Source organism: Bemisia tabaci, chromosome 1 (assembly GCF_918797505.1).
Source record: "Bemisia tabaci chromosome 1, PGI_BMITA_v3".
In the NCBI taxonomy this organism is placed as follows: Eukaryota; Metazoa; Arthropoda; class Insecta; order Hemiptera; family Aleyrodidae; genus Bemisia; species Bemisia tabaci.
In genome coordinates, this window is record NC_092793.1 from 40,698,673 (window position 1) to 40,713,124 (window position 14,452).

Below are 14,452 nucleotides of genomic sequence, written 5' to 3' on the forward strand. Positions count from 1 at the left end.
GAAAAATCGCATTTTCTCAAAAACGGCCTAACTACAGATATCGCGGTTTGTTGTTCCTCAATCAGTAGGCCTTCCAGTTGAAATTTCCACAAAAAAATCGCGGGTGGTACGTCGACCGCATTAAAAGTGTTTATAAAATGTACTGTGGAGAGCTTTGAAGTATCTTACAAGAGATTTTAATTAAATATATCTGAATTCAAAAAATTATTCAAATCGAGTACACTGTGCCACCAAAAGAAACAAGGTTATGAAGAAATATCCTTCCAGATAGTCAGCTTACATTAAATTGATGTCAAAGGTCCTTCAGTCTAGAGGATAGAAGGCTCTGCAACGTAGGATTATGCACCATTCCTTGATACAACGATTATGAGCACCTACTATCTGAATTCAAGTGAGAAGATTTAATTTTATGTTGGTTTTCTTTCAAATATGTAATTTTGACAGGGAGAGGATGATAATGGCGATTGGTTTGTTGGTTCTGAAGAAGATACGATGAGAAGAAGTCTATCAGTAGTATTTGACCATTTAATGATTTCTGGCCCTTATTTCTCTATTGAGCATCAACAAGACAAAGCTTTTTCTAAATGCCTTATGTTTCAATTACTCCCCAAGAGATTCATTTCTACTTGTAGTCTCTCTCGCTGTCTTTGTACAATTATCATTAGTGCTCTTATTTCCTAATGTTCCTCAGTTCTCATCATTCATATATCATTTACATTATTCTTCTACACGTTCATGCTTCTGAATGGACCTTTAGGCAAGGTGCAAATCCAAGCAATATGATATTTGTCGTCTTATCGAAAGGGCCAGATACATCTAAGTGCTACACTCGCATCTTGACCTGAAAAGCAGGATCCAATTTACTTTGAGCGAGTTGCGGGCGGCGGGTTGCAACCTGATTGGCCACAAAGATTGCCAAACATTGCCGAAGGCCTACTCGCTGCTCAAGACAAGCGTCTAGCTCGCAGGTGTATTAGTCCCTTTTTCACGTAGAACACGATTTTTACAACAAAAGTTACTGGAAGAAACTCCTAACAAAGAAATTAACGTTTTTCGATGCATAAATTCAAACTGCTAACTCATTTAAAAAAACCATAATCAACTTGAGTAAAGTCGCACAATAAACGTACCGCTGACAGTGAAACGGGAAGACGTATGACTGGGCTGATATAAGGTGCGCTGGGCAAGCCTCACCTCAGAGGGTCAGTCGGTGAGGACACGCAACAAAAAGAGACGAAACGAGCGAGTACGGGATAGAAACAACGATTTATTGATCAACACAACAGTGAAAAGGCACAGTCCGAAATACACAAAAAATAAAGAAAACTCGACACGAGGCAAAAGACGGGAAACGGAGGGAAGGAACCTTGATCGACGGCCAATAACGCGGGGAGGCAAGCGAAGACTGAGGCTCAAGATGGCGGGTAGCCGCGGTCCCTGGTCGAGAACCAAGGTCCAGGGGAGGGGAGTGTTATGCAACGGCCAAGCATATCCCCGCGAGAATATGAATGACCGCTGCAGACCGTCACAATCCTCCCCCTCCTAAAAGGGACCAAGGGTCCAAAAAAAAAGCGAACAGTTTCGCCGGAAGGGCACAATATCAGAAGTAGACAATCTCAAGAAATTACTGACAATTTTCAAATTCAAGATTACATTCAATTTCAAATCACAAATCAAATCAAGTTTCTACGACAATTTTACAATTGACAATTGACGATTTTACAACATAGGAATTCACAATCAGTACAAATAAGTAATGACTCATAGGTAATAAGATTCATAAGTAAGGAATCCGTGATGATATTGGCGAAAAAAGGAATTAAGGTTGATCAAATTTCAACTAAGTATTACAAATCTGGCAATCTGTTCCTAATTTGTTATGAAGTCAATACAGTAATGATGTTGACCATTATCTATACTATAAGCTCCAAGACCTCCTCATTTTGCGAAACTGGTAACGCTTAGTTCCAGCGTTCTACCAGGCCGATTTTCATGATTTTTGCGGTTATCGACGGGCAATTGTCTCAAGATAAGCCAACTCTTTTCAGATTTTCAAAATATGGCCCAGGTTTTTTTATATTACGTGGTAAAGTTGCGAATTCTCCCATTTAAACAATGTAAATTTATACTTTTTGTCATAGTTCGTTTGAGCGTTCTACCGGGCCGATTTCCATGATTTTTGCGTAAATCGACAGGTAATAGGCCCTAGATGAGCCCGCTATAATCAGATTTTGGAAAAAGGACCCAGGTTTTTTTAAAATCACGTTATAAAAGTGAGTGAGTTTATAGAATGCTCCGGTACTGCTACCGCTATGCGCGGGAGGATGCGCAGTGGTCGAGGAGGTTGCGCAGTAGATGGGTAGCCTGCGCATCAGCTCTACACTTATCTACACAAGATTCGCACTGAAACCCTCATGTTGAGCGGTGACCGAGTCGTCTAAGACGTCGAATGCGTCCACTTTGAACTCGGTGTAGGTTCGATCCCCGTCTCATGAATTCTTAATTATTATCAGACTATCATTGTTCATTGTTTTACTGCAATATTTCATCAAGCAGTCATTCCGAAACGCGTCCTTTTAATTTTAAAGTAATTTTAAGTAAAGTTTAAAATTAAAGTATACCTCATATCGTAATTGTTTAGGGGAAAAATAAAACTAACACTGATAGGAGGGTAAAAATAGGGCCGCGAAGCGGCCCATTGATGGCGCGGAGCGCCTTCAGGGGGTTGGGCCGCGTAGCGGCCAGGGGGCGTAGCCCCCTAGTATATGATAATGATGTTGACAAAGAATGAATTGAGGATCTATCAAACTTCTACGAAGTATTACAAGTGTATTCAAAAATTAAAGTACATCCACAAAAGTCTGCGTTTACAAAATTTTACACGACGAATTTATACACGAAATTTTACAAAATTACGAAATTTTACAAATTTTACAAATAGTTAAAGTTCCATCTTTAACGCTACACTACGAGAACAAAAAAAAGAATGACGCATACAATCACAAGAAATACCAGAGAGTTTAAATCTCTTAATACTGGGCGAAAATATGACGAAGGACGAAAATAAGATGTAGGTTTTGCATACACTTCGTTATCTGGGTGGAAAAGGATTACGATTCAATGACAGCAAAAGAAGGTCAGCACTAAGGAAAATGCAAAATGCAAAGATGGTGTTTAAAGCTTGCCCGAGCTGAAGCGTCGGGGAGAGGCTTTTTCCATTACGAGGAGATCACAAATCAGGTGTCAACACCGGGGGTACCAGGCCGGAGGACAAGTGAATCCCTGTAAGAATAAAAAATGGTGAAGTTCACTATGTGAACAGAGGTTGCATGCCCAAGATCAACTCGAGGGGAGAGGCAACATGTTCAGTGAAAGTCAACCGAACACCGAAAACAAGTGCAGACTAGCAAAGAAAACAGTTTGTTAAAGTAACAGAGGTAGCATGCCCAAGAGAAACTCAAGGGGAGAGGCTACATGTTAGGAGAAATTAGCACAACTGTATCTCAACATTATTAGAGGCAAAAAGGAAAATCAAGTTCTCTTCAGATAACTTAGTGTAGGCAAGAACATTCATCAGAGAATCAACTGAAAGGGCAACTTAGATAATTCCATAATTCCAACACAAGAATTGTTACTAATTACTTCAAATTTTCCATTTAAGATAGATACACATATCATTGAACTACAGTCATTACAAAATTACAGCTATAGTTATTAGGTTTTTCCTTAGCTCTGGCTTGGTAGAAAATTTATACAGAAGCAAGTTTATTATTGAACTACTAAACTTGCCAAAAAAAAAAATTCAAAATAAACAATTCTAACCTTACGGTACCACTCCTACAATCTTTACTCAGAGTGTCCTTTTTGGTTACTAACAGAAAATATTTTTGTTTAATTAGGCAGAGCATAGGAAACTTGGTTATCATTAATAAAAAAATTTTGGAAAAATTTGGAAATTCGGGAATAATTTTGAAATTTTGGAAAAATGGTATCGATTTTAAAAAAAAATTTCTTAAAATTAAGCAAGTACTCAATTTGGGAAAACGGAACTACATTTTTGGAAAAATAGGATCATTTTTGAAAGAGGAAAAAATTAGAAAAATTAAGCAATTACTCTTACAATCCAATAATTACAATTTATATATTCAGCAACGGGAATGGTTTCTCTCTCTCTCTCTCTCTCCAAAAAGGCAACAAGAATTAACATCTAGAAGCAAGCCTATTATCGAACAACTAAACTTGCAATTAAAAACTTTCAAAAGGAGAATTCGGGCCTTACGGTACCACTCTTACAATCTTTACTCAGAGTGTCCTTTTCGGTTACCAACAGAAAATTTTTGCAAATGGGAGAGAGAAAACATACATTTCATTACTACTTTACATTTACGATTCAAGACAAAAAGGTTGAGTTTAACTCAATACACAATAGCCTTAAATCACATTTTTGTTCTGTGCCTGTCAGTTGTAAGAAAAATGAAAAAGTTTAAGACAAATTAAAAAAAATTATACAAAAGGATGAAATAAAAGAGAAAAAGGCGCAGAATACCCATTCAGGCCTAGAATAAAGGTATTCTGTAAAAGTCTCAATCGAAGTTTGTTTATACTCACTACTGGCCCATACTCGGTAGGGTACAAAATTTTTGTGATAGGTCATAATCAGGGTTTTAAATTACTAACTAAAGGGGAGGGGATGCTTACAATTAATATCACAGTGAGGGGGGATCAGTCCGTTCCGAGAAAATTGCAGAAAGGTGTTTTACACAGGGTGTAACAAGAATTGAAACTGCCTTCTCTGGCCAAAGAATAGCTTAGGAGGGGGAGCGATTCCGAACAGTCAATTCATAGACGCACATCTCCTTCAGGAGATAGACAGGATTGATTACAAACATGGTTACGCTTTGAAGCAATGATCGAAATATCATAAAAAAAAAAAAAATTGAAAGGAGTTGTTCACGGGTGCATCAGTTCGCACCAAAAGACCTACATGTCACTCACAACTATAAAAAAAAGATAATAAGGTAAATACCAAACTCACGAGACTGATACCAAGACAATAGTCAGGAAGCTGACAACTCAGGATACCTGGGGATCGACGTCACAGATCAACATGTCGCTATCAGGAATTAGGTAAACACCAGGATTGAGATGAGAGTCGTTATCAAAATATCGAACATCAGGAATAAATCTCGAACATTAGGTGAATATCGAACATCAGGAATAAATCTCGAACATCAGGTGAATATCGAACATCAGGAATAAATCTCGAACATCAGACGAAGCAAAATTAATAGCTGTTAACAGAGGACAATAATTAATACTTCAATAACCAATGACTAATTAATTCGATCATAATTAACAATTCAATAATTAATAATTAATGATCCAATAATTAATTCAATTTCAGAACGAAAAAGAACAAGAATTATTCGAAAAATTGAATTCAAAAATTACTTGTTTGCAATTGAGAATGGTCAGCAAGTTCAATTAAAATACAAGAGAAGTCAATTCTAATAATCGAATGTTACCTAAGAGATTTCAAGATTTAAAGATTTTAAAATTCATTTAAATTTCAATTAGAATCAACAACATTCAATTCGATTTAAATTTCAATTAGAATCAACAACAGGTTATCAGAAGCACACATTATCAAAAAATGAAAACATTCGGTACTTCACCGAGAAGTCAACGGTGCCAACACCAGCACCAGCAGCGCCGACCAATCAGAAGGCTCCACGCGAAGTTGGAGTCGAGCCCCGCTTGCGTCTCCGAATCACCGGTGGTTTCCCCGTCGACCAAGGTTCCGCCATCTTGGATAGACTGAACTCGTTATCACAGAAATTTCACGAATTTACGAATTTCACTCAAATTTTAACGAAAAACTGGCACTTTTCACTTGAAGCTAAAAACACGCGAAGAAAGAAAGACTGCCTCGGAAGAAGTCCGAGAACTCTTCTCCTCGCCCGGAACGCACTTGTCGTTACGTAACCTCACCGGTAAGCCGTGAGAACCGGGTAAAGTTTAAAGCAGAGAAAATTCACAATCGTGTGAAAAAAAGATGGAAAGAAACACAATTAACGATTTCTCTGAACTGGAAACCACGCTCTGCTACCAAAATGAAACGGGAAGACGTATGACTGGGCTGATATAAGGTGCGCTGGGCAAGCCTCACCTCAGAGGGTCAGTCGGTGAGGACACGCAACAAAAAGAGACGAAACGAGCGAGTACGGGATAGAAACAACGATTTATTGATCAACACAACAGTGAAAAGGCACAGTCCGAAATACACAAAAAATAAAGAAAACTCGACACGAGGCAAAAGACGGGAAACGGAGGGAAGGAACCTTGATCGACGGCCAGTAACGCGGGGAGGCAAGCGAAGACTGAGGCTCAAGATGGCGGGTAGCCGCGGTCACTGGTCGAGAACCAAGGTCCAGGGGAGGGGAGTGTTATGCAACGGCCAAGCATATCCCCGCGAGAATATGAATGACCGCTGCAGACCGTCACAACAGTCTCTGCAGTATGAAGGTACGACAACCTCAATGTCGGCGCTTTAGCCAGCTGTTGCATGATGTCCACTCTTTGAACCACACATGTTGGGGAAGGGACACTGCTTATTTAGAAGCCTGCCAGAGCCTTTCTAGTGGGCGATTTGATTAAAGTTGACTCCGGTTATTCATGTAAGCGGGAATCTTATGTATTAAAACACCAAGTTCCGAATCTTTGGATGTTAACTTTGAGAGAACCACCGGACCGATTTGTCTGATCTTTTTTTTAAATGAAAGTCCCTGAGCTGTAGATTTGCAGGCTGTAATTTGTTTTTCGATTTTCTTAAATTTTCTCCTATGTATTAAAATTTATCAAAATTTGTCAGGGAAATATCAGGGAATTTCATTTTCTAAATTCGGTGGCAACCCTGCAATACACGACATGAGTGACTGTTCATTGGCAGTCAACGCATAAATATTTGTTTTTGTTTTTTGGATCTCATAGTAAAACTATGTGAGTGCGCATGCAACACTGCATGTATGAGACTTGTGATAATTAATATCATCCACTTCAGTAAAAACACATTTGTATAACACATTTGTATGTTGACTGCCAATGCAAAGTCGCTCATGTCACGTATTGTGATTATGCTGAATTTCAAAAGTTGTGAACTTGAAAAAACCTAAAAAAAGTCATTATTTCTAATGGGCTGTTGCAAACTTTTGCTGGAGCAAAATTAAGAGTTGTTTCTATTAGTGAATGTCTCAAAAATCCCAATGAGCGCATAGCCAAAGTTAAAAATGCATCGCTAACTTCACAATCTGCGTAAGACATTAGCGTTTTTTCCAGTTTCCCGCTTCAAAAACGATACCACGGCACAGGTGATCATTTCGTTAGAAGAGTCATACCATTCAACCCTTTCTCAATAGCAATACCCAATATAGCCGAAGCTTCCGCGCGCTAATCGCAATCAGGAGCACAAGGTCAACCAACATGAAGACATTGTCAGTCTAAAAACGCTGAGCTCTTAACAAATGGATAGAATCTCGTCCAGGCACATGTGTTTTGGCGAATTGGTGTTGGCCATGTTGAATATTGTGTAGTATCCTTGTGCATAGGGGTTGCATGGAATGACTACTCTAACGAAATGTTCACCTGCGCCCTAGTATTGTATTGAAGCGAGAAGCTTAAGAATGCGCAAATTTCTTAAGCAGATTGTGAAGTTAAGAGTACATTTCAAACTTTCCCGATGCGGTCATTGTGATATTTGAGACATTTACTAATTGAAACAACTTTTATTTTTGCTCCAGGAAAAGTTTGCAACAGGACAATTATTTCAGAGTAGCAAAATTCGGAAGAGTTCTGATCACGGAATGTATAAGATGTGTGATATTAAATTTCATCACGATGCGATTTTTCCCTGACATTATCGTCATTTTCATCATTTTCCATGACATTTCCCGGTTTTCCCTGACGTTTTAAAATTCCATGACATCTCCCAATAAAATGTAGCAACACCGGCTTTATTGGGGGGTTTTGAATCCATGAAAGTCCTTAAAGGAAGGTTTTAACCACTCACGTCCATTTTCTGCCAAAAAAGTTTAGTTCTGGTGTTAGATGAGTCGCCTTTTTTAAGCCATTATAAATAATGATGAAAAACAGGAAAATTATAAAAAGCTTTTTTAAACTTTGAGAGCAAAGTTTGACATCGACGAAAATTGGCCAAAGAGACTTTCTTATATCCCTAATGAACGTACGAGTAGAATCAAATAAGTTTTGCTCTTGGAGCCATCGTTTTTTAAAAAAGTGACTTTAGTTATTTTAAGACTTCAGCATGTTTTCTGAAATCCTCTTACTCTTGGAAAGTCGATTTTAATAGTGGTCAATCTTCGTTTTCAACAGAAATTTTTTTTTTGCCTCTTTTATCACTGGAAGTTAAATTTTTTGTCCGTACCGTAGACCAACTAAACAGGCTTGTTTTTCTATCAATACGTACGATAATAATACCGTTTTAAGTTTTTTTGCATTCATGGAGCTATATTCTTGTAGAAGAATAAAACAAAATGTCCTTCAAAGTTTTTACTTTCAAAATTTAGCCCCCAAATTGCTCTAAAGTCCGATTTCTAGAATTTTGCGCCATCATTTTTCTCCTAAAAAAGCCAGGAAATGTAATTAAACGCTTAATTTTAATTAATTTCTTTAGAACTAACTTAGAAGATGTGGTAGACAACTTTTTCAAAGAATTTCTACAGGTTTGCTCTTTTTAAAGCTACAAATTGTACAATTTTTTACTGGTCTATGGTACAGGACAATAACGTTACGGTACGGACAAACGGGCTACGGTAAGGACGAAGAGGCATTCGTAAATACTACTGTATGCAAGGGCCGAATTATAAAGAACTGAAATTCATAGGGGAATAAACTGCTAAGTTATAGCATAGCTTATAAGTGCCACTTTTATAAATAATTACAGTTAATAAAGGTAAAAAGAGTAAGTAAATCAGTTTTTCAAAAATAATGAACTGCTATTATTTTAAAGTAAACGCATTAAATAATTAGTGAAAAATCTTAGAAGCTAAGTTCTTAAAACAAGCTTGACAACGTTAGAACGTTTTAGGTGCACTTTTACAAAAAAAGAAAGAAAACAAAAAGGTAACTTTATCGAAAATGTGGTCACAAATCACCTTAAATAAATATTTAAGGGACAATAAGAAAAAAAAGTTCGATATTAACGAATAAATATTAAACGAATAAATTGCTATGAACTTCAGACGAGAAAGAGGACTCAAAGTTCTAAAAGAAGAAATGAAAAAATAAAAAGATGGCGATCCTTATGCAATCATCGAAAAAAAAAGCCTCCTTCTTCTAAGTCGCGTCGTACTAAAAAAAAATACGACTCTCTTTTTTTTTTTAAATTCCAAATTTTGGTGATAGATAACATAAAGTAAAGTGGGATGATCTATCAAACAGCGGACCGATTTTTGGATGACTTTCGCATTTGGTCCGTACTTACCGTAGACCCGGCCGCATCGCGCGTGAGCTACGGGCTACGGTACCGGACGGCTACGGGCTACGGTACGGACGGCTACGGTGCGGACAAATCGTGTGATTATTGGCAACGGTGCTCGGGCATACTCACGCATGGAGTTGAAATTCTGGATTTGAGGTTAAGATATCAGAGCGTATCTAAACATGCCAAAATTCGAGAGTTTGAGGTGATTTATGCATTAAAAAGGTAGGTTTACGGTAAGGACATCCTAGATGGTCGTTAAACCTCGAAACTCATAAAAAACGGTCAAAATTTACTGTTTCATTGCGGTTTTTTTTCCTCTGCTCGGCCTCAGCGTGTGATAGTCACGATAACACAAAAAAAGTAAACAAAGTTCATAAGTGCTGCACTCTAACGGACGAAATGATGCTGAAAAAAGGGCGCTACGGTGCAGGACGCGAATTCCGGAGACAAGGCTGCTTGACGCAGAGACGGTCAATATTTTCACTTATTTGGATGAATAAAACTGAAAATAATAAGTTATGTTCTAGTTGAGTGTGGATTTACAGCAGAAGTGGAAGTACTTAGATGCAAGATACGAGGAGGGACCCAAAAAAAAACCGGAATTTTTCTGTAACTTGGCAACAATAGAAAATATTCCTGTTCCACCGCTAGGAGGTGTAACTAGGAGCTATGAGGAGTCACTAGGCCAAATTTCAACATCGTTGCACATTTTCTTTCTATTTTGGCGAGACTTGGCTTCAGGGGTGTTTGGCGACTTCGTAGTTTTTGAAGATAGGTGATTTTCATAGGCTATGTGTGGCTAAACTCTGACAATTTTTGGAGTGAATGTTGCCGGGAACATGATTTACCTATAACATATGTGAAAAAATGTTTTTCTTCGTTTTAAAGTGTGATTTATTGTTCGAACGTAGGCTGAACGCCAGGCGGCCGTCACCGGCTAGCGCGCAAAATAGGGGATCAATTCGGCAACAACGCGTTTTATGCCAAAATTTTTCACAGCAATGTTCTGAATATTTCCGTATTACATCCAAGTGATATCTGCTAGTAGACAAAACGATATTTAACCATGTTCATTCACAAAAACGCGATTTATTTCATGTTTTCATCGGTTCTAGCCGATGGCGATAGCGGTTTTGAGCCGTACAGGGGTTTCGGGCGATACAGACCATTTTGAAACTGAAAAACCGTACTTACACTGAACTTTTTGATGAGGCTTATCCTTCAGAAGCAGCACTTCAAAATATTAACGGAGAAAGCCGTATTTTTATCGAGCAAGAGAGAAAAATTTGAGCTCTAAGTGTTGTTACTGAAATTGACCCATCTTCAAAAACTACGAAGTCGCCAAACACCCCTGAAGCCAAGTCTCGCCAAAATGGAAAAAAAATGTGCTACGATGTTGAAATTTGATCTAGTGACTCTTCATAGCTCCTAGTTACACCTCCTAGCGGTGGAACAGGAATATTTTCCATTGTTGCCAAGTCACAGCAAAATTCTGGTTTTTTTTGGGTCCCCCCTCGTAATGGTTATGAAGCGTTGAAGTTGCGCACTTAAGTCGGAGACAGGCTACGGTACAGGACATTTCAGCTGTTTAGGGCCAAAATTCTGATATTAAGTGGCAAAAACTGCCTAAAGCGATGTTACAACCTGATTTAGCATAATATTTTGAACTAATTTGAAAAGAAAAAAGGTCAGATTTTTCCATTCTGAAGGGCTAAAAAGTCAGGAGACATGGTAGAGCAAAACTTATTTGATTCTACTCATACGTGGTGGACTTTTTGCTCCTTCGAGGGGATCATTATAAAACAGCGCATGGAATGCCAGAAAACCCGCATTTTTCGCGAAAATTGGCCTTCGGACCCATGTCTAGGTCAGTGGTAGACCCTGAAATAAGCTGGTGCTTGACGACCAACCATGATGCATTCCGTAAAATACAAGGTGGCCCAGACCTTCCGTACCAGGCCTTTTTTTCGGTCAATTTGGGTTGCACACGGTCCAGGATCGCAGGGATGAAGAGGGAATTGACCCCTAGGAATCCGAATTTCATAGTCCCAGAGCCCCCCTGGCGCCCCCTGGGAAGTAAAAGGGGGTTCGTACTTCAAAAGTCAGGGTTCATGTCAAAATTTTGAAATTATTTCATTGGTATCAGAATGTACGGAAATTTTTAACTTGAGTCGGCACCAAAATACCGACCCTTGAAGGTGGGGGACAGAGCCCCCTTTAAAAAAAAATCAAGTCCGCTAAATTGACTTGCCCCCTTTCAAAAAAAATCAAGTTCGCTAAATTGACGTGGAGACTCGGAAAAATGTGTATTCTTGTGTAATCGACCCCAAGGAATCCAAATTTGAGGGTCCCGTTGTCCTCAGAGACTTTACTGATGGGGCCCAGGACCTCTACTCCGGTTAAATTTATAAGTTCAGAGACCCCCTGTGCCCCATCAGAAAAGTGTCTGAGGACAATGGAACCCTCGAATTTGGATTCCTTGGGGTCGATTACCCATGTATACACATTTTTTCCGAGTCTCCCCGTCAATTTAACGAACTTGATTTTTTTTGAAAGGGGGCTCTGTCCCCCACCTTTATGGGTCGGTATTTTGGATCCCAACGGGCCGATTTTGGATTTCTTGGTGCCGATTCAAGTTAAAAATTTCCGTACGTTCTAATTCCGATGAAATAATTTCAAAATTTTGACATAAACCCTGACTTTTGAAGTACAGACCCCCCTTTTACTTCCCAGGGGAAGCCAGGGGGGCTCTGGGACCATGAAAGTCCGATTTCTTGGGGTCAATTCCCTCTTCATCCCCGCGATCCTGGACTTCGTGCGACCCAAATTAACCGAAAAAAAGGCCTGGTACGGTAGGTCTGGGCCACCTTGTATAGACTTCGAATGACCAAAAAATCGCGGAGCAGAGGAATTTCAGGGTCGGCCAAATAACGGCCCCGAACGATACCCCATCTTTGTCAAGTTATTTTGCATGAACAAGTTCAGGGTCATCATTCTTTTCAATATATAACCTACGTTTTTAATCGTTCTATCCTATGTTGTTCCTAACCCATGGCAAAACGACTTTTCCTGTTATTGTGAACTTTAAGAAATTTTCTTCAAGTTGTGAGTGATAGTGGTGTCTCAAAAGGACCCCGCACACTCCTTATGGGAATGTGCACCACGATCGATTTTTAATATTTTTAATGTAGTCAATTATCCTCAAGATGCTGATCAAAAGTGATTATGAGCCAACTTTTTACGACGCTCCGTTTTCCCACAATATGCCTGGAATGCTTCAATTATTCGGCAAGAAAGAGTCCAAAAGAACAAGGCATTCGAGAACAAGTCTGATGTAAATAAGGAAAAAGATACAGAGTGTCTGTTTTCTTATTTATTCCTGCCTTCCTATTTCTGGGGCTATCTCCCTCCCGCTCTTGTCCGATTGACTTTACGGTTTTTCTCTGACTTTCCTGTCCTTATGCTTTTCACGAATCCAATTTGGATGGTCGAGCAAAAATGCGTGCAGAATCTGAGATAAGACTGAATGATGAACTCTGAAATGAGGAATATTTCTGACTCTTTATCACAGTATAATTGAAGCGTTCCGGGTTTATTGCGCGAAAACGGTGCACTGTAGAAAGTTGGTGCAATGGTGACTTTTGATCAGCATCTTGAGATGAGATGTATGCAATGAAAAAATTAAAAAATCGATCGTTTTGCACTTCCCCATAAGGGTCCTTTCCCTGACGAGGCACAAAGAAATGCTTAAATATGTATTTAGTTTATAGTGTTGTTAGTAAGTAAGGCTTTTTTGTTTATCTCGTAAGTAATAATTCAGAATTGCCTTTTATCATTTTCTAAACCTATGCCTTTTTTATATTCTATAAGGAAAAAATTCTTGTGAGGAGGCTCATTCTCTTTTAATCTTAAAAGACTCTCACAGCGTATTGTAAGCCATCATTCAATGTAGAATCAGTTATTTTTGCCCCTAATGTTAGAATTAAATAGTATCAACACCGCATGGAGGCAAGATTAGAAATCCTCTGTCCAAAGTCTAAACTCTAGTTACCTGCAATGACCAGTATTCCCGTCACAGAAGTGGTTGTTTTTTGTCATCACTGCTTTCCATTAGAAAATACTTACTTTATTCCATCAGAAACACTTCAGTTTTACCACAGCAGTTGACTCTTCATGCCTGATACTTCCTCTTAATGTTACCGCAGTTGACCTTCTTTGCAAGGATTGAGGAACCACATATTCTGTCTGTAATTTGGTTGAGTGATTGAACCACGTAGATTCAGGTATTCAAAAGTGGTTTATTCCATGATTAGATACATTTTGGCCCTGGGGCCATCATCAGTAGCAGTGCAAATCGGTGTAGAACATGCAAGCAAACTACTTATAAGCATTTAAGTGACAGGTTTATACATGCTCACCCGCCCGGCAAAATTACGTTGTGGCAACGTATCGTTGCAATTTCGCCGTTTACGTATTCGGGCAACGTTGTGGTAACGTTGCCACAACGTGCTATTTTGTCAGCTTGCATGAACGTAATAGGCAATGTGTCTACAATGTGTTTTAGCAACATAATGGGAATGTTGCAAAAATACGGTGAAAAAATTTCGGTGATTTCTTTTAGGAGTACTCCACATTTTTACTCTTAGAATTCAATGTGAACTGCAGAGAAGTGTTTCTTAGGCACCCCGATATTCACGCTAAGTCCGAAAGTAGCCGCGCTCCGCCCGGGTTCCCAAGCGGGCTCCCATCGAAGTACTAACTACGCCCGACGTTGCTGAACTTCGGTGATCGCCCGTGTGTCGCTGCCACTCAGCCACGGACGCTCGCGTGAGAGAGGTCGGTTATTTAGCATTAATAAACATCCCCAGATCTGGTTCAATGATAGAAAGCAATGATATTCTTGCATTTCTGTGCATAATTCTACAACGGAGGATACTGAAAATATTATTAGGA

General features: G+C 39.0%; 1 protein-coding gene across 5 annotated transcripts in view; it reads left to right on the forward strand.

Moving 5' to 3' along the window:
- The window catches only part of gish (casein kinase I gish), a 204,636-nt gene that overhangs the window by 126,189 nt on the left and 63,995 nt on the right, over nt 1-14,452 (forward strand). The window lies entirely within an intron of this gene.